Genomic DNA, 25,139 nt, shown 5'->3' with positions numbered 1-25,139 from the left:
AAAGAAAAAAAAACTGCATCCCAGGACATGGTGCAGAGTAGGGAGTCATCAAGGACTGTGGTTTATTTTATTTTCAGTTCTAGACCTTCAGAACCACATGCCCTATGTCAGATGAGGCTGTCATATCATTTTCTCTCATCTGTTTAACCACAGAATGGTCTGAGAAACTTGTTCCTCCTTAATCTCAGTCAGGACAAACTAGACATTTGGTGAGGTCAGAATAGAAAAGACTGGCATTTCCGATCCCCACTGGACTTCCTTTTAGGATGAACGTACTCATGTTGTTTCAGGATTTCCAGCTAAGCCTGTCCTGGAAACCAGAAGCTAAAGTTATCCCAAAGTGGTAAGCTCAGGAACTCCATGAAATGTTGATTTGGATCTAGTTTCAAAGGTTATCAAAGGTTCAGGAGCTGAGAAAGGGATGGAAGGTTAAGTGTTAGTGGGAGGGTGTCTAGCATTTTACCCATAGGGGAAAATTGTGCTGTAGAGAGAAAAACAAGCTTTGACTGATATAAGTCGCCAAGAAAGCAGGTAACTTTAAGTTGATGATAAACTATAATCTGAATTTTTAAGATAAACACAATAAGCAGCTGCACTAGAATGAAGTGTATCAGAGTGTGATAGGAAGGTCAGGCGTGACAAACTGGGAGACTGGGTTGTTGAGCTGGTTCAGGCCTATTATATAACTAACATCTCTGCTAAATTTAAACACAAGCAGCCTTCTCTGGAGGTGTGTGGGTGGAGAGGTGAAGGGGCAGATTGAAAACAATGGTCTTTATTTTCATAATGAATTTTAATTTTAGGCCAGTGTTGGGGAGAATTTTCAGCTAACAGTATACTTTTTGGCAGTTCTGTGTTTTTCTGAACTGAGGCTACCTTTGGCCCTGTGGAACACCCCTATTTTTCTGTCAAACTACTATATCCAATGCATTTTTCTCTGGCCTCCCTGGAAGTGGAATTGTCTTGGTCTTTCCCCTGCAGAGCCCATAACATAAACACAAGAGCATTAAAATGGAAACAGGATCTTGGTTCTCACTGTTTCACCAGGCTTCTTAGCACTGACCTCTGACCCTCATTAAGATCCCATGGAAAGTCTGGGCATCTGGGGTGTGTATCTCACTGTGGGAATTTTTTTGTTGTTATGATTGTTGCTTTCCTCCTCCTGGATTATTTTGGCTTAACCTGGGGCTATGATGTAAAATAAGCCACTTTCAAGAGCTTTTCCTGACCTGGTTTGGGGATGGGGTTTAGAGGATGGGATTTGACTATGCTGCTTTTGACTCAAAGAATCCATTTTCAAGTCTTCTTTTAAAATTCATGTGAGAAAATAAAATATAGCATTTCTTACATTCTCTTGCATTAATGACAGTTAAGTTCTTATTTTTGAATACCCATGTAGAATTTTTGAAGATATCAAGGTTTCATGATTTTTTCTACTCACTTGTTATGTTTTTTAAAGTAGGTCTCTGGATCAGATATTGTCCCCCACATTTTTTGATTTATATTGTATCACATCATATTGTCATTAAAGAAAATATCTTTCTTCATATTTTATGGGAAAGATCTCAGAGAAGTTAGTTTTTTTTTTTTTAATGGAATTCTTTGTTTCCTGGATTAGTTTGAGAGGCTAAAGCCCAGAAATATAATTGGAAGGGAATTTTAACTATTTTGGTTGAGTGTCTAATTTATGTACACATTTAGTGGTAATTAGTAGAGGATTTAGAAAATTTTCAATAAATTCAGAAAAGCAGTCATCCACTGTGAGATAGAATAAATCCTTTCTTCTTTGGTTGGATATCTCTTTGCATATCTCTGGGTCATAGACTTCCATTCAACAAGGGCCAAGTTTCATCTTAAGCTTTTCTCATCTATCATAGACTTTCTCATGACTCAGTTCCAGTTGATGTAAGAGTAACTATTAGAAAGTGTTGTGCTCAAAGAAGGCTGATAAGTTTTTTTTACAGGTATTTTAGATTTTGTTTTTAAGAGAATATTAACAGAAACAAATAATCTTTATAGTATTTTTTCTCTTATGAAGAATTCAATATACTCTGCTGTAAAAATTCTAACTAGCACAAAGTATTTTTATTTTGAAATAAAAAATTGAGATTCAAAGGAAGGTGAGTGACTTGCCCAAAGTCACCGAGTCTCATTGTACACAAAATTCACATTTTTTTTTTTTTTTTACCTCTAGCACTCTGTCTATGAAAAAGCTAGGAATGTATACATGTGCCCATTCAAACTTGCTATGTAAAAGAAAATCATCTTTTCCAAGATGCCCTCTTTTACTGAAAGGGCATATGTGGAATATTTAAAAACTTCCTAATAGAGTTCATTTTTTGCTTTAATTTTATTTTAGGATTTATGTTTCTAGAAGGCAGATATATATGTAATTTCTATAGCAGTCAAGACAAATGTCAGGAGGAGAAGCAAGGGGACAATATATGAATGCTAGATTAAACAGGCAACTCCAGGAGGCTATGAACTAGGTCCTTGCTGTCCACACCATTCTTTCTCCCAGAAGATACCATTCTCTCTTGCACTCTTCTATTCCAGGACCAGACCTTTTATAAAAGTTTCCTCTTCAATAAAGTCTCCTTTACTGACACAGTTCAGTCATCTATGAATATCAAGATTAGTCATCTATGAATACCAAGATAGCTTCATTTCACCTCACATGTTTTTCACACCCCTTATTCAGCTTTTTGTCTGTTCAGTCTTTTATTTATACTCCTTTTATAAATCACGTTTTTTTAACTCCAAAGGGCCTAACATATAGCTCCATGCAGGGAAGGCAATCAGTATAAACTTGTTGACTGATCATAATATGACATGAATCATGAACACAATAAATTACTTGACAATGTATAGGATTAATACAACTCTTCTGTGTGGAGATGGGATGGTACCAAAAGAGGAATGTGTCTAAAAGCTCATGGATCCTATTTAGGGAGCTCCACATGAGAGCATGCTTTGATCTGGCAAAGTTGAGTTATCTTTATTAATAACAGCTCTTTGGAAATTCAGGTATTTTTAATATCTTATTTGATTCTCACAAGAAAACTGGGAGTCAATATATATTGACTCCATTTTATGGCAGCGAAAACTGAAGCTCCCAAGGATTTAGTGATTTGTCCATATTCACATCTTACAAGTAGTTGAACCTTGAACCTAGAGTATTATTTTGTTTTGTTTCCATTTACCTCTGGGGTTCATACTCTTTCCAACCCACAAGGCTGCTTCTCATTCCATAAAGTTATCACTGCAATGCTCACAGTTTGTGATTCATTTTGAAGTAACAACCCTGCTTCAAGTGATATATGCAAACATGATTAACCAAGAGAGCCCCTTGACTACTATACACTTGGAAGCTTCTAGCATAATAAAATTGTACTGAAATAAGAGGTCTTAAAGAACTGAAGGTTACATGAAAAAAAGCCACATGTAGCTCAAACACTACATCCTGAGCATATTGAGTTATCATGCTTCATTTGACCAACATGATTCTGGCTTTACCTCAGAAGAAAGTTTAGTGTAATCTTCTGGGCGAACTGACCCACCAGGGGGAAGATTAGAACATCCTTAACCTTTTCTCAGAACAAGGAGGGTACATTTAGTAGCAACTTTCTGAAGGGGCAGAAAGTCCAATATGTACAAAATTGTCAAAGAGAGATGACCTATTCATGCAAAATAGTCATTTCCATAATGTGCTTTCAGAACAATGTGAACAATCACAAGGCATTAGTAAAACTTCAGTTAAGCAATATAGAGATACTGGTAGAATTAACTCCTTCCCATCTACCGTTAAACAACAACACCTCACCATCTGTGGTACTTCCTGTTTGTTTTATTTTTAAGCCTTTGTTTGGTCTTAGCTAGTTTAGACTTCATAGCCTCCAATTTCTTATGAAGCGTAGCTGTTCTGGCTCAGATCTTTACACTGAACCCCACTGCATTGCCCACCCCAAGCTGTAGAGACCCAGTCTTCCAGATTTAGTAGACATAATTACCATCTATAAATTTTATGTGCATTAAAGGTGGTTTCCCCCTCTTGTAATCATTATTAATATTTGATGGCCAAGGTATCATTCTTTATCGATAATTTTATAGATCATAGTTAATTTAGAAAGAAAAAAAATCAGAACTGTAATGCAAAGTACTGTAGCTCCACTTTAAAAAGTGACCTTGTCAAAGAGATGCATTTTTGCTTCAATTAAATTCAAAGTCAGTCAGTCCCATAGGTAATGTTAGCAATTATAAGAATACTTTGCAAAAGTAGTTAAAAAACACTCAGAGAACTTTTATGTGATGCTAGTGTTTAAAGCAAGAATGACTTTCTTCTAAAACTTCAATTCTTTATGAGATCATTTTGGAGTGTACTGTTACATAAAACATGAGGTCAGTAACTAAGGCTAATTAAATTTTAGTAGGAGCAAAAGTCACCAAAAGGTTTTTGCATTCATCCTACCAATTCTAAAACAGTGGTACAATACACCATTAATAGCCTTAGAATTGCTAATTATTTCAACATGAATAGCGATATCAATGCTGTCAGTTTAATTTAATACACTCAGGAGAATTCCTGCAGAATGCATGATTTCTCTATTATTTCCTGGTTTTCACAACCACTAAAAGCTATAAATTCTCTTTCTTTTCTTCAGAGAGAGAGAGATTAGTAGTCTAGATCCTCTCACCTTTTTGAGGAACATTGCAGCTGTTATTTTTTTTTAAAGAAACAGGAAGTAAAAGCAAAAGAGAAAATCAGGAATTAGAGCAGTCCAGATTTTATTTTGTGATCTAGTATGATGCAAAAATGTTTCTAATTCCAAAAGAATTAAAAGACTCATGTCTTCTAGTGGTTCCATGGAGTTTCTACCTAGGCAATGACCTTAGATTTGAGGTTGAAGTATCTTCTTTTTGAGAGGAGCTATGAAAGTCTGGAGGAGTATAAGTGAAATGAAATTATATAATTGAATAAATAAATAGGTTTTATTCCTTAGAAACTTTAAAAAGTTGAAAGGAAGGCATAATCTACTCATTTCACAAAATACTTCATTTAGAAAAGGCAATAGAAACAACTACAACTTTTTCATGGGGGAGGAGTGAGCTAAAATTTATACTACAAAACAATAATTCAATGGTAACTAATTAAAAAGTACTAGTTTAGGCCCTAAAATCATAGAATCTCAGGATTGGACAAAACCTTAAGGTTAATCTGTTCTAAGTTTTTAATGCATATGATCCCTCAACATCCCTTAAAAGTGATTCACCAATATTGACTTGTGTATCTTTAGTGACAGAAAGCTTACTACCTAATTTTTATAACATTCTAGTTGTTTGAAAACTCTTCTTTAGGTCAACTATCCTCGGATATTCACTCATTTGTTGGTTACATGTCTCACAAAATGTGGCATTTGATATGGTTTTAGGTGATATATAGGAAATTATCTTTAATTTTAATGGTAATATGTATTTACATTAAAAAAGCATACTAGTATACCAAACCCATGATTTTACAGGTTATTATTGCATAAAGATGAAGTGAAGGAAAGAAAAAGTGAGTCTACGTAAGGCTGAGTTGGTAACTAGTAAGTAAATGTTGTGTGTGTACTCAGTTGCTCAGTCGTGTCTGACTCTTTGCAACCCCGTGGATTGCAGCCCACCAGATTCCTCTGTCCATGGAATTTTTCAGGCAAGAATACTGGAGTGAGTTGACAATTTCTAGCCCAGGAAATATTCCTGACCCAGAGATCAAACCTGGGGCTCTTGTGTCTCTTGCATTGGGAGGCAGATTGTTTACCACTGCACCACCTAGGAATGTATGTAAATATGAATATGACTGAAATTATGAAGGTGATTACAAAGTGACCCAGTATGGAAAACAATACCCTAGGTCTACACCGTGGAGACCAGAACAGGTGCCATACTCCTATATAGTGGCAGAGACTGTACTGTCATGAGATTAGTCAAGAAGGTGTATGTAGATAAATTGTGGTAGAGAGAAGAGGTAGAAGGGTACTGCAGTAAAGGAGCAGATACAGTGATGGCCTGAACCATGGTGGAGCAGCAGAAATGTTGAAAAAGACATCTATTAGTGGAGTGATATGGAAAGAACACTGTCCTACACCTCAGCAGATTCAGGTCTTGGTCCTACCTCTCCTCTGTCTAGACCTCCCCTAACTTCTCAAGGCCTCTGTTTTCCCCGTCTGTGCAATGGAATGTTTCTTATGTGATCACCAAAATTCCTTCTAGCTTTGATGACTTTTGATGCATAATGTGAATGTGTGAGCTTGGCAAAAGAACAGAAGTACAAGGAAAGGAGAAGAAAAAAATCAAAGATGGTTTGAAGAATGGGTGACTACTGTCATTCACAGATAAGAGAGTCGAGCAGAGAGAATAATTTGGAATAAGCAAACAAGGAAAAGTTTATATCTGTTGTAATTGAGAGGCCAATGACATCTTTTTCTGATATCTGATAGCTCCTTGGACATTTGAGAAAGAGCAAGACTCCAGTTTCTCATTTGTAAAATAGAAATGTGTGTGTGCTAAGTCGCTTCAGTCATGTCTGACTCTATGCAATCCTACAGACCGTACCCCACCAGGATCCTCTGTCCATGGGATTCTCTAGGCAAGAATACTGGAGTAGGTTGCCATTTCCTCCTCCAGGGGATCTTCCCCACCCAGGGGTCAAACCTGTGTCTCTTATGTCTCCTGCATTGGCAGGAAGGTTCACTAGTCACCTGGAAAAGTCCTCAATATAGAAATGAGGTAATCTATAGAGATTTGGGGTCACTTCACTCATTCACTCACTCATACAGATTTGGGGTCACTTCAGTTCAGTTCAGTCTCTCAGTTGTGTTCAACTATTTGCGGCCCCATGGACTGCAGCACTCCAGGCCTCCCTGCCCATCATAGGTGAAATCACAGAAAAGGAAAAGACATGATTATCACTTAAAGAAAAAATAAAAACAGACAGAACATTGAAGTTAAGGGAGTTAACATTTATTGAGAGGCTACTCTGTGCCAGCCATGTTATTTGCATCTCACTTAAACTTCACAAAAGTCTTGTGATATATGTATAATTCTCTCCATTTTGCAAAATAGAAAAATGATACATAGTGAGGTCCAAGATCACATAAGAATGAACACATAGCTCAGACTGAACCTGTCTGACTTCCAAATTTACTTGATGCAGATCCTAAGAGGACAGAGATGTATGAAACATAGACAATGAGGGGAAGTGGTGAGGCTACAGCATGGGTGTTCTCCAAGAGATGGAGGGAGAAGGCCCTCTATTGTGAGGCAAGTGCGGCCAAAGCTGGAGAGAAGGAAAGGAGGGAACAACTACGTTAAATGCTGTAGAGAAAGGTGAGAACTGTTAACAATTTGGGGTGAGTGGCAAGGAGGCCAATGATGCAAACTCTAGAGAGTTTTCCAATATAATGATTGGTGTAGACCTCAGATTGATAGATATAATAGTAAACATATACTGAACTGTTACTATGTGCCAGACACTTTTCTAAGTGATTTGCATATATTAAGTCATTTAATCCTAACAACTGGCTTACTAAATTGACTGGGTTCAGTAGGATTCAAGGCAGAAAATAATTCTTCTCTTCCTGACATAGTCTGTAAATCCCATTCCCTCAGTTCTCCATGACTACCACTGGTCAACATACTGAGCAGACCTTCTAACTTCTCTTGGTCACTTTTCAGGTACCATGTTAGAAACTACAATCCTTACATTAATATAATGGAGACCATGTGGTGGCAAAGAGAATGAAAATGTTCCTTATTACTGAAACAAAATATTAAGTGGGAGGAAAAAGCAAGAGAGTGAATATAATAACCTACCAATACATAATAAAGGGAAAACATGCATATTTATACTTAATTATATGTGTATTAAATACTATTTGGAAGATCACCAAGGAACTAATGAAAATATATGCCCATGGGAAGGGGAAATTGTTGATTGGGGTAACTGTAGAGGGAAGGAAACTGTTCACTTACCGTCTTTTTATTCTCCTTGACTTTTAGTCTAGTTGAATGTATTTCTATTGAACTCAGTCAGCTATTTCCACAATAATAACACATAATAACAATTACTCTCAAACTCAGGGCCATAAGTATTGATTCTCACGCTCACAGATCAGTGGGTCGACTGAGTGGCTTACTTCAGGCTGCAATTGTGTATGTTGTCCGTGATGGGTCTATTTCATTTGCCTCATTTGAGGGCCTCAACTGGAGGGCCGGAGACTTTCTGGGACATTTTTTTGTTTGTTTTTAAGAGAGAGAGGCTGGAGCTCCCAAAGTGGTGACAGAAAACATTCGTGCTTCTAACTAAAGGTCTAGGCTTGGAAGGTTCACAGAGTCACTTCCAACCAACATATTTAAATAAGTAGAGATGCGTGCTCCTCCAGGAGGTAGAGAGGAATGAATCATTGCTGAACAATCATCTATACCACTATTAAAATATTAAATCCTGTTGAGTCTAAAGTCAAATTTTTAATCCCCCATCTAATCCATAATTTCTCTTTTCCCTACTGTAGTTCAGGCTTGATCCATATTTAGAAATCTGTAGTGGGGAAAGGAAAAATGCCAGTTTCTTTGGCTCTGTCCCTCTCTTCCCCCTTCCTTCCTTCTTTCCTTCCTTGTTTCTCTTTCTGTCTTTTCATTCTTCTCCTTTCTTCACTGTACTTACTTTCTAACTTTTAGATGCTATTTCTGGCTTCTTCAAAGTTGATTAGAAGAAGGATGATTAGAAGGATGATTAGAAAGAAAAATCAAGTTCTAATGTGGCTGGTCTTTTGTAATATAAATTCAGGTCCTACGTATAGCCCATGACAAGGTACTGGTTCTTTGTTTCATGAAACACTTTGTGGGTTTGATTGAAATCCCTGGCAGGGAACTCTTGCTCAACCATTCCTTGGTGTAGATGATTTACCTTCTGCATGATCATTCCTGGCTCCTACTTCTGGTGATACACTATTCACAGAGGTTCTCAGTCTATCAGATTTATTGGGTGAGATTCTTTCAAGTAGTCAAACTCTGCTACTACATGCCACTTAAGAGAAATAAGCACCCTTACCTGCTGTTGATTAAGGTGTTGCATCTATTGTAGTCTTTATTCTCTGTTAATAGAGGCAGCCAATCATTATTAAACTTTTCCAGATGAAGGACAGTTTTAGGATCTTCAAGGTTTTCTTGAATAATTTTCTCAACTTGGTGTGATCATAAAGAAGCACTTCATCCCATCAAATGTATAGCTCTAATCAAGTCTTTCCAAGGAAATCCTGGCCTCTTTTCTTCCCAGTCTATGTACCCTTCTATTACAAAGGTTAGAAATGGATGGTGGGTTAAGGAGATAAATGGCATTTAGAATCATGGATTCTAGACAGAGCTTTGCCCCTAACTGTAGAAGTGATATGAATGAGAATCTAGATCAACACTAGTATTCTAAAGAAGAGAAAACTGGACTCATACACTTTATATAACTTATCCTCTTTCTGCTAATCTGCTAGTCACTAATCTGCTGGATAGTGACAAAGCTCTGCCTAAATCTGTGTTTTCTGAGTTATAGTATAATGTATTTTTTTCCCCACTAAATCAAAGCAGGAAGTCTTTCCTTATGTTACAACATCCTTCTTTTTGTGATTTAGATACTTTCTTCTTCTTCTGGTCTTGGTAAGGACTAGACCAGAACAGCTGGTCACCATTTTTTTATATGTGAACCTTATAAATAAAAAGCCTTTCAAACCTGCCCCAAGAGTTAGAATTTCTTTTAGAGTCTTAAGCCTCAGGGACTCATTTTAGTCCATTCAAACTACAAAATACTTGAATTCTGAAGATCTTCATCTGAAAGGGCCCAATAAAGATCTCTCTTCACAGTCAATTCTTCATTTAGTCCCTCTGTAGGGGTTGGGGGAGATATGCAAAGTCAGCTGAACTAGGAGTTCATTATTCCTAGAGGAAGGATATTTCAAGCTTAAAACTTAAATTCCACACTCTTTCCTCTGTAGAAGTTCTAAGTAAAGTTCTAAGAAGTTCTATTGCTTAAGTAAAATAACATTCTTAACTCTGAGTATAGAATTCTTAAATAGGAACATACATCTTCACTTTCTACCTTTTTTTGGAAATTTAAAATTCATTGTTATTAACCTTTGAAAGCTTCTATCCTCCCACTTGGCTGTCTGTCAGGCTAAGGTCTCCCCTCCTCCTGTCACAGCTTCTCTCCCTATAAGGATGTGTTCTGTTCCCTTTGTGCTGCTTTTCTCACACTTCTCAACATTATTGTCCTTTATCTGCCTATATTTGAAACTCTATGAATATGCATGTGTATACCCCACATTTAGAGAAACAGTGCAGATATAAGAACAAAATCTCCTGGCTTCTGAGAAAAATTCTAACTGTCCTCGGGTACTGTAGATGTCTTGTTTCATATTCTTGCCTTAAAATATAGGAGGAATCCTGAATCATGAGCTTGCATTATGCCTCAGAGCAAGCCTTCATAAAAGTACTATTCCTTCCCTAAAGGAAATAAGAGAGCTATTTAAAACAAGCAATCAATCCATTTAGAACTTGCCACAATCTGAAGAATATTTCTTACAGTGATGAATTGAAGTAAGAGAGGCAAAGAAGTTTTTTTTAATGGATTTAAAGGGACATCTTGGACCCATCAGCATTCACTGAGTCCAAACATAGAAATTCAATTCAATTTATCATGTAGAGAAAAGATTAATCACTTTCAGAGATCATGAAATCAGTGAGCTGCATTCCAAGTTGTTAAATTAGGAGCATTTTTAATTACCACTATCTGCTCAGTATTAACGGAGAAGGCGATGGCACCCCACCGCAGTACTCTTGCCTGGAAAATCCCATGGACGGAGGAGCCTGGTGGGCTGCAGTCCATGGGGTCGCGAAGGTTGGACACGACTGAGCGACTTCACTTTCACTTTTCACTTTCATGCATTGGAGAAGGAAATGGCAACCCACTCCAATGTTCTTGCCTGGAGAATCCCAGGGATGGGGGATCCTGGTGGGCTGCCGTCTATGGGGTCACACAGAGTCGGACACGACTGAAGCGACTCAGCAGCAGCAGCAGCAGCAGCTCAGTATTAAATTTTTCTACATGATTTGATCATCTTGCTGTGGCATGAGTTGTCTTTAATTCTCGTCTCTTTCAATCCCCAAATCAAGTCCACAGATACCCACTGAAATTTTTTCAGAGGGTTCAGATTCACCCTTTCTTCTTCTGAAAATCAGCACCTTACAGGAAGTGACTACATCACATGAATGCATACTATTCTAGTAATCAGTTATCTGACTACTGGTTTTATTGTCTTTTCTTTTTTTTGGTCCTGTACATAAAGTAAGGATCACCTACTAGAAGTTCATGACATCTAGGGAATGCCATTTCAAGGTGAAATCTACCTACTATAGCTTCTAGTTATTTGTTAAGCCAAATTTAAACTCAATCATATGACTATAGGATTACATTTCTGTTTTGGGTTTTGGTGGATTTTTTTTTTAATCACTCAGCTCTCATTTCTCCTGGTAACATTACATCAGTTTGGCTCTACTACACAAAATCTGTTGAAACTGTCAATAAAGTTGCCCTGTCCTTCTTTGTTCTAGGCAAAAGTCCATGATCCATGCTATTTCCCTGGAACTTGCCAGAGCAGAGTGACAAAAAGTCTGAAAATGAGCTTACTCAGTTCCAAGCAGGTTGCCCATTTGCCCCTGCTCCCTGCACTTCCAGCGTTGCTGTAACTCTTATCTTTCCTGAATCTGCCTTTTTACCTTTCTTCATGATGCTGTGAACTATTCATTCATCATAAACTTCTGTTCACTGTGCTCAGTCGCTCAGTCTTGTCCAACTCTTTCCAACCCAGTGGATCATAGCCTGCCAGGCTCCTCTGTCCATAAAATTTTCCAAGCAAGAATACTGAAGTGGTTTGCTATTTCCTATTCCAGGGGATCTTCCTGACCAGAGATCAAACTCACATCTCCTGCCTCTCCTGCACTGACAGGTGGATTCTTTATTACTGAGCCACCTGGGAAGCCCCAACTACTCACTATCCTTTCAATAAACTTCTGTTTAGAGTTGGATTTGTTGATTAAATTAGAATTAGTTTTTTTTGTTGATTACAAACCAGAGACTTCCAATGAAATATAATGGAATTGGCTTCAAATATCCTCTGGTGTAGTTGGTTTTCCCACCTCTGGTCAAGAGCAGGACAGGCTCTTTTGGGACTATAAATTTACTCTTTGGTCTGTCTAAAATTTCTTCCTTCTTCATGCTACTAAACTTTACCTTTTCATCCTTTATAATATTTATTCAAACTTTACTTTTTTTCATGAAAACCAACTTCATTCAATATTCCTCCAGAATTGCTTACCAGTCATTTGCTATTTGTCAAACCTCAAAGGTGGTTCTCCATGCACAGGGAAGATCTCTTAGCATTTGCCTCAGGATGAGCTACCAAATGTTGAGCAAATGAAAAACTGAGCCACTGTGTATCCACTCCTGCACATTTTAATGACGTAAACCAAAAATAACTTTCTGGTTAGATCGATCCTGAATCACTGTTAGCAAATATAAATTATCCATAGGAAAACCATCATCAGTCTTCTTTCCCCCTCAAAGAGCAGGAGAAAAAGTATAGCAGACACACAGTCAAATCTAAGCAGATGTACAAAATTTACTTTTGACCCATACCAGAAGAATAGGCTAGCAAATGATCCTAAATCTCAATGGCTTAACACAGCAAAACTTTATTCCATATCTAACATTGGTTACCAGGGATTTCTGTGTTATAACCTCTCAAGGACTTAAGGTAAAGGTATCTGCAGATGAACATGTTTTTTCTTTTGCTCATATTGCATTGTATAGCAAATAGCATGGTAATGCTATCTTTAGTTGGGCAGGGAAATGAAATCTATCCATGTGCTTGGGAAAGGCATAAGTACTTGATAAGTAGTACTATTGATTACCCTAGATGCCTCATTTCTTCTCTATATATTTTCCCCTCACCATGATAAACACTCATCAGTTCACTTTTTTTAAATTTTATTTTATTTAACTTTACAATATTGTATTGGTTTTGCCGTATATCAAAATGAATCTGCCACAGGTATACATGAGTTCCCCACCCTGAACCCTCCTCCCTCCTCCCTCCCCATACCATCCCTCTGGGTCGTCCCAGTGCACCAGCCCCAAGCATCCAGTATCGTGCATCGAACCTGGACTGGGGACTCGTTTCATATGATATTATACATATTTCAATGCCATTCTCCCAAATCATCGGTTCACTTTCACTTTTCACCTGAGTCTCACTATTTTTCTAGGCTTTGCATTTGATTTAACTAAGCGATTATTACTTGATCTTAAATTTGACATTAATTGATAATAACATTAAAGTGATAGAATCTTTATAGTTTACATGGCATTTCTATATTTCCTTTGACCCTGACAACTACCCAGGGACATATGTAGGACAGAGTATTAATTGTATACTATACAGATGACTAAACTGAAGCATAAGGAAGCAAAGTGCCTCATCCGAATTCCTGGTGATAGAACTGGGACTCAAAAACATATCTCTCCAGACTAAACCCATTGCCATGTTACTTTTTCTTTTTGCACCACACTTAACACAGTGATCAAATAAGGTATGTAGCCCCTCCAATTTCATTATCATATAATAAAAGAACCCCATGAAGATAGAAAATTTTTTTCTAGAACCAAAGAAATGGAACTATAATGACCATCAGGGCAGCCCCTCTGGACTGCTGGAATGAAGTGATGCTATAATTATGACCCCTGGAAGGAGGCTTTGTCCCCTGTCCTTTTATTCACCACAGAGATGACCACCTACTTCTCTATCTTTTCTAGAAATAGCTTGTGATAAGAGACCAGGAGGGCATAAGTACATATCTCATTGTCAGTTGATTAAAAAGATGAGAACGGGTAATGTATGTGAGAATTGCTTTAAGGGAAAGAAAAGAATCCCTCTGATATTGCTAGTAAAAAGGAGTGGCTAAACTAACCTGAATGCATAGTAACAGTTTCTACCTTTCTATCGAAATAATAGTGTTGTATACATTTTCAACATGTACTTTTCAGGTTAAGAAATTGGCCTAATGTGGGCCAATTTAAACTGGTCAATAGGAACTAGTTTGTTGCAAAAAATTATAGTCATTCCATGTCCTAGAATTTTCTATTTCAAATAGGTGTCAGGGTATCTCAATTTCTGGATTTGAACATACTTGTTATCAGGAGAGAGGGGAACAGTGTGGCCATGAACTTGGGAGTACCTCTTGTCATTCACTTTTCTTGTCAGTCTCTCAAAGGTGTGAATTGTATTACAGGAGCATGTTGTGGATAGTACAGGAACTTCAAGGTGACAGGAAAGGAGTAGTTGATGTGTAATTGAAAACTCCACTAAAAAAACCTGTAAGATAGATGAAAACGTGAAATTGTCTAGCAACATATGTCCCTGAATATCAGTCACTGCTACTCACTAATAAACTTTTCTAGTAATTTACCCTCATATTCCCCATTTCCCTAGGAGGGGTCATCATCTCCTGCGTGTGCAGCACACCCGCAGGCAGGCCTCTTCTGGCGTTTGCCTACAGGAAGGTCATTATAAGGCAGAACAAATTAGGATAGCTCCCCCAGCAGCTGCAATTAACCTTCAAGAACCTGGTAGGCATAGGTATATTTTAGGACTGCAGAAACCATTAACCTTCTCATTATTTAAAGAAGTGAACAGTTGGAGGAAAACCTGAGGTCTTCTTCACTACCACCTCTTTTCACTTCCCCCCTTTTCATCCACCCCTACCCCATCCCACTTCACCCCACCATACCCTTTCCTTCTGTTTCATTTATGCCATAGCTGTCTTTGGGATATGTAGAGTGCCCTACTTAACCTGGGGATGGTGGCAGTTGTAACTTGGTGCCCATCTATAAAGTCTCAGTGTGAGCAGCTCTCAAGGAGATCCCCTACATATGGCTAAGTGACATCTTTTCTGCTCTGGGTTGACCCTGTGGACTAGTCTGAGGGGACTCGATGCAGGTCCTAAATTTTCTGGCCTAGTTCCATGTGGTGGCAGGTGCCACTGATGCCCGTCACACACACAGTGCCCCTGCAGGTGCCTCTTAAATGCCCATCCATCTCCCTCTCATTTTTTCCCTCTGGCTCTCTAGATAAAATGGAAACCTGCCCTCTCTGCAGGGGAGAGCAAACAGCAAGTTGGCTCATTCGTCATTGCCTATGTCAGGTGCAAGCTGTGGGTGAATGTTTAGAAACGGACACAGCACTGGTCAGAACTGACATAACAATGCCCCCTTTCCCTGTTAGCTAGAGATTTCTGATTGGGAAGAAAATAATACCTACGTCATTTTAAATGTTAGCATCCAATAAATAGCATCCAGTTTTGAATGACTGCTAATCTGATGTCTATTAGCTAGGATAACTTACATTTAGATTCTATTATACAGAAAGTAGAATCTTTGGGGTTTAATTTAATTTTCAATTAATGATGTTTTATTCTATAAAAGTCACAGTGAAGATCAAAGGAAAACCATGGGACAATAGTACTGAGTCTTTTAAATCAAGTGTCATTGATGCACTTCCATTTAAGAGACAGAGAGAAATTTAATAAATTTAAGAATCCATTTTATTAAACAACTAGGTGCTATTATTTCATCTTAAAATAATCTGTAGGTTTTTAGGCAACAGTGTGAAAATCTAATCTGGCAACATGTTTATGATGGTCACAAGAGGATACCTATGAAGAAATTCTAAGGAGACCACTGATTCAGTATTTGATGTGGCTTCTGGCAAAGTGAAGAGATGCCAGGATTGCCCCTGTCTCTGAGGAAGCCTCTTTAATTTAAATATGCATGCTGAGATGCAGCTGTGCTGATGAATGCATATTTATTGGACCTGGATAGGAGGCAAATGTGTAACTAATTAAACTATCCTGGTGTCAGATATTCTGGCCAACATCCACTTTTTAAAAAAAGCATCACTGTTGAAAACACATTTTAGAATCAAGAAGTTACCACTCAAAACTGGTTGACATATAGTATCTATGAAAGAATGCTAAAGACGATTTTACTAAAATTAGAAAAATAGAGTTTAGGAATGTCTTTAATTCAGAGATGATTATAAAAGTTTACTTAATGAAGAAAGTGAAAGTGAAGTCGCTCAGTCATGTCTGACTCTGCAACCCCATGGACTGTAGCCTACCAGGCTCCTCTGTCCATGGGATTTTCCAGGCAATAGTACTGGAGTGGATTGCCATTTCCTTCTCCAGGGGATCTTCCCAACCCAGGGATCGAACCTGGGTCTCACCATATTGTAGACGGACGCTTAACTGTCTGAGCCACCAGGGAAGTCCTAATGAAGAATGCTGATCTTATTTTTGAGACAGAAAGGAGGGGTTGTCTAGAAAATATAGAGAATACATGTTAGTGCACATCTAGTCTATCCAGCACATCTAGTCTATCTTACAGCTGGGATGTAAACTAAGTTTCTCTGTTTCTCAGTTTAGAGTTCTTCCATTGCATTACTGTAAGCCAATGGGGAAAAAAAATTAATGCTTATCTTAAGAAATGGAATTCATGAGCAAAGTTCTTGAAGTCTGTTTCCACAAATCTGGACAAAATAAGTGGCCCTGGTCCAGATGGAGGCAAAGAGGTGGAACTGGTTAGCATCAGAATGCTGGAGTTCTGTTATGTCCGATGCTCTGCAACATCTTAAATGATTCAATCTAGACATTTATTTCATCCATACTGTACACTCTTTGGATTTTCATTATCTAATGACTAAGTATCTATTGATAGATCTAGGCTGGGGAGAATATTCTAATTTGGGGGTTTCTGAGGTAGGGTAATAAATAATGCTTCTCTTCCTTGCCCAGATTCTGAACTAATCAAGTAATAAATCAGCAGTAAGCTAATAGAGTAATGAAAGATCACCTTTATTACTGATAAAATTCAAGCAATATATCTTAGAGTGCATTCAGATGGGCTAGAGCTGAATCCCAGAATCCAGTGGGCTTTACTCACTAGTAATAGGCAACAGTAACCTATGACAAGTGGGCAGTCCTGCTCCCAGGAGCAAGGGGAGGGGCAGGGCGATATCACATTTATTAATCTGATAAGTAACTCCATTTGCCTTTCATGCTTTCATCTTTGCTGGTGAAAGCAGGGCAAAATAGATTGGGGTTACTCTCCTTGAACTCCCCATAGGAGGACATAGGATGGGGAAGAAACATTGCTTCCTAACAAGGGGATTTAAATTTTGGATATTGCTTTTTATGATTTTTCCTTTCAGTTCTTCATGAAAGACATGAAACCTAAGAATTTTTGGAGGCCTTTCCTTCTTTATCAACTTTGGGGCCACTAAATGTGTGTATACATGTGTGTGTTTGAATGGCCTTCTTTCTATGGATTGAGAGAACTATCTCCTTCTGTATGAGGTGGGAAGAGAGGAAGGAGGAAGAATTTAGTCTCTTTAGAGAAGTGATACACATTTTTTTGAAGAAGTTAACATTCAGTTGCTGATATTCAAATAAAGATTTTGACAAATAAACTAGGTACTAGGTGAGAAGAAGAAAGAGCGATTGAGAAAGGACTTATTTCCTTTAACATGGGTTTCCCTGATAGCTCAGTTGATAAAGAATCCACCTGCAATGCAGGAGACCCCGGTTTGATTCCTGGGTTGGAACTGTATATTCCCTGGGGTTGCAAAGAATCAGACATGACTGAGTAACTTTCACTTCACTTCTTTTCACATGGCAAGAGCCAAGCTTAGAAAATTTTCACTTCTCCCAAACATTTATCGAATGCTGACTGTGGATTAGAGACTGTTCCAAGAACTATGAATACAGCAGTGAACAAGGTCTATTGATAAAGCTTTATCCTTGCTGAGCTTTTATTCTAATTGGGATAGAGCTAGGATCCAATGGGTCTATGATGGGAGGGTATCTGCTCTGGTGAGGTAAAAAAGCAGGACTTGAATGCTGGATGCCCATATCAATTCAGTGTAAGAGTCAGACCCCAATCAAGTTGAAATAGGCCATACATCAAGCACACCAGCTACTGCCTTCAGACCTGAGTACCAGCAGTAGGTAAAAAAGAAATATGATAGCAGAGATACCATAAATACCATCAGATCTCAGGACTCCCTCAGTTCACCGACACAAAGTCACTTCCCCAACATACACTCACGTACCATTTTGAGAAGAAAAGGAAGAAGGTGGCAAAGTTTGCAAGTGCAGATATCCAAACAAGAGTCCTTGAGTGGATCTTCATTAAAAATGAATTATCAGTAAATTAAATGTCAAAAAGGAAGCTTTACACTGGAATGACTGAGATAATTTATTCGGTGTAAATTTACTTTATTTTTGCTGATATCTGCCAGTAGGGAGATTTGCTATAGTGGTGTGGGCAGCATCATGACCTTGCCATATGATGCTATGGAGACGATGTCACGTAAACACCAAAGGTGCTTGGGTGCCTTGCTGCTGACCCTTTGTCCCAGACTAATTTTGAGTAAAAAAAAAAAAAGAAAAAACCTTTTTTCTTTCCTCTCTTTGCAGCTAGTTATCTTTGGTAAGTTCCACCTACTGGAGGTGGAAAGATTCATCGATGATTCCCACTAAACGTACCAATGTTCAGAGGGTAATATAGAAATGACAATAGTCCCAGGACGGAGGACTACACATTATTTTTTTTAGGTATAGACACTTGGGTTCCTTTTGGATAAGCAAAGAGATATATCAATGGGAGAGAGAGGCAGTTGTTAGGCCACAGAAAGATTAGACCAAGGACTAACTAAGGATTTATGCTTATTTACTTTGATCCAGTGGGTCTCTTCGTCTTTTTGTGATGTCTTCACTTATTCCCCTTCCTACTCTGAGTTTGACCTCCAATTTTATCACTCAAACTGCTTTTCAAAATGTCAGGAAAGTTCTCCAAATTATGAATAACTCATCCACATTCCTCCCATTACATTCTCATTTCTGGGTGTCACTGCTGAAATTCTATTTCTTTGAGATTCTTTCTGTCTTTTTGAAATTTTTTTGTCAATCTCTGTTATGTGCTGAACTATGTTTCCCTCATATTAATATGTTGAAGCCCAAACTCCCTGGATTTCAGAATGTGACTATATTTGGAGATAGGGTCTTTAAAGAAGTAGATGAATTAAAATGAGATTATTAGGACTGGCCTTAATGTCATATGAGCCATGCCGTGAAGTGCCACCCAAGATGGATGGGTCATGGTGGAGAGTTCTGACAAAACGTGGTCCACTGGAGAAGGGAATGGCAAACCACTTCAGTATCCTTGCCTTGGGAACCCCATGAAAAGTATGAAAAGGCAAAAATATACTGAAAGATGAACTCCTCAGGTCGGTAGGTGCCCAATGTGCTACTGGAGGTCAGTGGAGAAATAACTCCAGAAAGAATGAACAGATGGAGCCAAAGCAAAAACAACAGCCAGTTCTGGATGTGACTGGTGATGGAAGTAAAGTCAGATGCTGTAAAGAGCAATACTGCATAGGAACCTGAAATGTTAGGTCCATGAATCAAGGCAAATTGGAAGTGGTCAAACAGGAGAAGGCAAGAGTGAACATTGACATTTTAGGAATCAGTGAACCAAAATGGACTGGAATGGGTGAATTTAACTCAGATGACCAATATATCTACTACTGTGCGCAAGAATCCCTTAGAAAAAATGGAGTAGCCATCATAGTCAACAAAAGAGTCCAAAATGCAGTACCTGGATGTAATTTCAAAAATGACTGAATGATCTCTGTTAGTTTCCAAGGCAAACCATTCAATATCACAGTAATCTGAGTCTATATCCCGACAAGTAATGCTGAAGAAGCTGAAGTTGAATGGTTCTATGAAGACCTACAAGACCTTCTAAAACTAACATCCAAAAAAGATGTCCTTTTCATTATATGGAATGCAAAAGTAGGAAGTCAGGAAATACCTGGACTAACAGACAAATTTGGCCTTGGAGTACAGAATGAAGCAGAGCAAACGCTAATAGAGTTTTGCCAAGAGAACACACTGGTCATAGCAAATACCCTCTTCCAACAACACAAGAGAACACTCTACACATGGACATCACCAGATGATCAATACCGAAATCATATTGATTATATTCTTTGCAGCCAAAGATGGAAAAGTTCTATAGGGTCAGCAAAAACAAGACTGGGAGCTGATTGTGGCTCAGACCATGAACTCCTTATTGCCAAATTCAGACTTAAATTGAAGAAAGTAGGGAAAACCACTAGACCATTTGGGTATGACCAAAATCAAATCCCTTATGATTATACAGTGGAAGTGACAAATATATTAAAGGGATTAGGTCTGATAGAGTGCCTGAAAAACTATGGACAGAGGTTTGTGACATTGTACAGGAGGCAGGGATCAAGACCATCCCCATGGAAAAGAAATGCAAAAAGGCATAATGGTTGTCTGAGGAGGCCTTACAAATAACTATAAATAGAAGAGAAGCAAAAGGCAAAGAAGAAAAGGAAAAAATAGTTCCAATTGAATGCAGAGTTCGAAAGAAGAGCAAGGAGAGATAAGAAAGCCTTCCTCAGTGAAATGCAAAGAAATAAGGGAAAACAATAGAGTGGGAAAGACTAAACATCTCTTCAAGAATTAGAGATACCAAGGGAACATTTCATCCAAAGATGGGCTCAATAAAGGACAGAAATAGTAGGGACCTAACAGAAGCAGAAGATATTAAGAAGAGGTGGCAAGAATACACAAAAGGACTATATAAAACAGTTCTTCATGACCCAGATAATCATGATGGTGTGATCACTCACCTAGAGCCAGACATCCTGGAATATGAAGTCAAGTGGGCCTTAGGAGGCATCACTACAAACAAAGCTAGTGGAGGTGATGGAATTCCAGTTGAGCTATTTCAAACCCTGAAAGATGATGCTGTGAAAGTGCTGCATCAGTATGCCAGCCAATTTGGAAAACTCAGTAGTGGCCACAGGACTGGAAAAGGCCAGTTTTCATTCCAATCCCAAAGAAAGGCAATGTCAAAGAACGCTCAAACTATCGCACAATTGCAGTCATCTCACACTTTAGTAAAGTAATGCTCAAAATTCTCCAAGCCAGGTTTCAATAATATGTGAACTGTGAACTTCCAGATGTTCAAGCTGGATTTAGAAAAGGCAGGGGAACCAGAGATCAAATTGCCAACATCCACTGGATCATCGAAAAAGCAAGAGAGTTCCAGAAAAACATCTACTTCTGCTTTACTGACTATGCCAAAGCTTTGACTCTGTGGACCACAACAAACTCTGGAAAATTCTTCAAGAGATGGGAATTCCAGACCACCTGACCTGCCTCTTGAGAAACCCGTATGCAGGTCAGGAAGCAACAATTAGAACTGGACATGGAACAACAGACTGGTTCCAAATAGGGAAAGGAGTGCATCAAGGCTGTATATTGTCATCCTGCTTATTTAATTTATATGCAGAGTACATCATGAGAAATGCTGGGCTGGAGGAAGCACAAGCTGGAATCAAGAATGCCGGCAGAAATATCAATGACCTCACATATGCGGATGACATCACCCTTATGGCAGAAAGCGACGAGGAACTAAAGAGCTTTTTGATGAAAGTGAAAGAGGAGAGTCAAAAAGTTGGCTTAAAGCTCAACATTCAGAAAACTAAGATCATGGCATCCAGTCCCATCACTTCAAGGCAAATAGATGGGGAAACAGTAGAAACAGTGACAGGCAATTTTGGGGGGCTCCAAAATCACTGCAGAGGGTGACTGCAGCCATGAAATTAAAAAATGATTGCTCCTTGGAAGAAAAGTTTTGACCAACCTAAACAGCATATTAAAAAGCAGAGATGTTACTTCTCAACAAATGTCCATGTAGTCAAGCTATGGTGCTTCCAGTAGTCAAGTGTGGATGTGAGAGTTGGACTGTAAAGAAAGCTGAGTGCCAAAGAATTGATGCTTTTGAACTGTGGTGTTGGAGAAGCCTCTTGAGAGTAGCTTGGACTGCAACGAGATCCAACCAGTCCATCCTAAAGGATATCAGTCCTGAATATTCTTTGGAAGGACTGATGCTAAAGCTGAAACTCCAATAATTTGGGCTCTTGCTGTGAAGAACTGACTCATTGGAAAAGACCCTGATGCTGGGAAAGATTGAAGGTGGGAGGAGAAGGGGATGACAGAGGATTAGATTGTGGATGGCATCACCGACTCAATGGACATGAGTTTGAGTAAACTCCGGGAGTTGTGATGGACAGGGAGGCCTGGCGTGCTGCAGTCCATGGGGTCGCAAAGAGTCAGGCACGACTGAACGACTGAACTGAACTGAACTAGTGTAATATTGAACTGAACTGAACTAGTGTAAAAGGACTGAACGACTGAACTGAACTGAACTAGTGTAAAAAGACTGCTGTCTTTTTAAAAAGAGAATATTAGGACACAGACTTGTGAAGAGGGAAGACCATGTGAAGATACAAGGAGAAAATGGCCATCTATAAGCCAATGATAGAGGCCTCCAAAGAAACCATTCCTTACAGATACTTTGATCTTATACTTACAGCTTCCAGAACTCTGAGAAAATAAATTTCTGTTTTAATCTAGTTTGTTTACTTTGTTACAGCAGCCCTGGCAAATGAATATAGTCACTTTTTCTATCTGCTCATCTCCTAAATGTAGACATTCCCCAAAATTCAATTCCTACCACAGTCTTCATGCTTACCTTTGCCAATATCCTATACGTCTATACATTTAATTGTTATATCCATGAAAATGATCCTTAAATTTATTAGGTTGAAACATATGATGCAGCCATTTTTGTAGGTTGAAAGTGGTTGGTTTTTGGCCGTTTCATATGGCTCAATCTGATATGTTTCTACTCTAAACTTTCATTAAGCTGCAAACTTGTATGTCCCCCTGCCTTTTATATGTTTCCACATGATTATATGGGAGCAGGCAATGGCACCCGACTCCAGTACTATTGCCTGGAAAATCCCATGGACGGAGGAGCCTGGTAGGCTGCAGTCCATGGGGTCGAGAAGAGTTGGACACGACTGAGCGACTTCACTTTCACTTTTCACTTTCATGCATTGGAGAAGGAAATGGCAACCCACTCCAGTGTTCTTGCCTGGAGAATCCCAGGGACGGGGGAGCCTGGTGGGCTGCCATCTATGGGGTCGCACAGAGTCAGACACGACTGAAGTGACTTAGCAGTAGCACATGATTATATCAGAGGAACACATCTAAAATGGAACTTACCATCTTCTTAGGACATTTCTAGGCTTAAAGCAATGGCCTTATCTTTGGGTCATCTCTCTCTTTCACTGGCTAATTACGTCGTTATCACATGTGTAGTGTGTGCCTTCCACACCTACTTCCTTAGTCAAGGCTCTGCTGTTGGAATCTTAAGAAACCTTCTAATACTTTGCAAGTTAGAACATGGTCCCTGAACTTGAAGCATCCCCACTGTCTTGAAGCATGCTAGACTGAAGAATCTCAGTCCTTACCCTGATTTATGCAATCAGAATCTACGTTTTTAAAAAGATCCCCAAGAGATTCTTAAACACATTAAAGTTCGAAGAGGACTTTCTTAGAATATGGTTGTAGCCATGGGAATTCTAATGCTCCAGAAAGATTGTATTATTTTCTACTGGTATGAGGACAGTACAAGAAAACCCAAATCACCATAGTTTCACCAGCATGGAATATTATCCTTAATTTTTAAAAAAAACTGCAATTTTGATATATGAAAATTTATATTTAAATAATATCCTCTTTGGTTGCTGGTGAGTTTCTGTATTAATATTTGCCCATTAATTCTCTATACATGGCATTTGGTAACTGCTTTTCTCATCTAAATATCTGTATACTTTTATAAACTCCATTTTAATTTTTGCCTTTGATATTGCAATGCAGACAGTTCCTAGGGCCATTTATTAACATGTTGAATTTGAAGATTCTTAATACTCCTGATAGATATGCTTTTAATTAACATCAAATTTGAAGAATAAATTGTTTTCTTCTCAAATGGTTACAGTCAGCTACATAAGTCACCAGTCTTTACTTAAATTCATGAGCACAATTTGAGGAAATTAATTGATAATGCTTATTTACAAAAAATGCTACAGCTCTTGACACACAGTAGAAACTGAGGATAATTCAGAACTGAGTTGCAGAGCAGAAATGATAATAGTGTGATCCCATTCAGCACTCTCTTTTCTAAACCTAATAGCTGCCACACAAACACACACACTCAGACGAAGAGTGCTTCTAGGGAGCCAAGATGGATACTGAGACTCTGATCACTAGGAATCATGCCCTTTCTTATCATTCGGAATGATTAGTCTGCTGGTTGTGGCCATCTGGGCAACCTGGGAGGTGGCTTGACAAGGTTACTTAGGTCAGAGCAGAATAACAAGCAGCAGAAGAAAGAGCTATATACTATTTAAGAAAATAAATAAACAGCCCTGATCATGCTCCTAAAGCCGGCAGCTTCGCTTTGCAGTTGAGTAAGCCGTACTTGTCTTCCTTGTTTTTCTTTGTTTATGAGGAGTTCTAAGTCTTTGCCTGTTGATGGTGTAATTTGCTTAGCCAGACAAGCAGGTACTGTACACAATAAGTTATTCTAAATAAAAAGGGTGATTAATCAAGGAAAATCAAACTGTGAGCCCTAGTACCACTCCTTCCTGGCTGGTCCCAGACTCCCAGCTTGTTTATTTAGTGTCACCCATAGTCTGTCATGGCTGACCTAAAACTATCAGGAACAGCCACAATGGCAGTCAAGCATAAACAAAAATCTGAACTGAAGGTGCAGAGGGACTGCCATTCCACAGATAAGATCTATTGCTGTAATAGCCCTTGATTATGAAGACCAAAGGAGAAAAAACACCAAATATACAGACACTTTTCTGTTTATTTATACATGAAGAGGGAGGGGGAAGCAAATCATTTACAAAGAGAAGGGAAAAAAGGGAATAAGGTTTCATTCCATGTCCGTGTTTCTCAGTTTATACAACAAGATTCTGTGATAGCAGGGTTTTGCTTCTGGTCTCCTTTGTTTGTTTATTGACATTTTGCAATGCTTTTAAAAA

This window comes from Bos mutus, chromosome 10 (assembly GCF_027580195.1).
Source record: "Bos mutus isolate GX-2022 chromosome 10, NWIPB_WYAK_1.1, whole genome shotgun sequence".
Lineage (NCBI taxonomy): Eukaryota > Metazoa > Chordata > Mammalia > Artiodactyla > Bovidae > Bos > Bos mutus.
Note: the sequence above shows the minus strand (reverse complement) of the source record.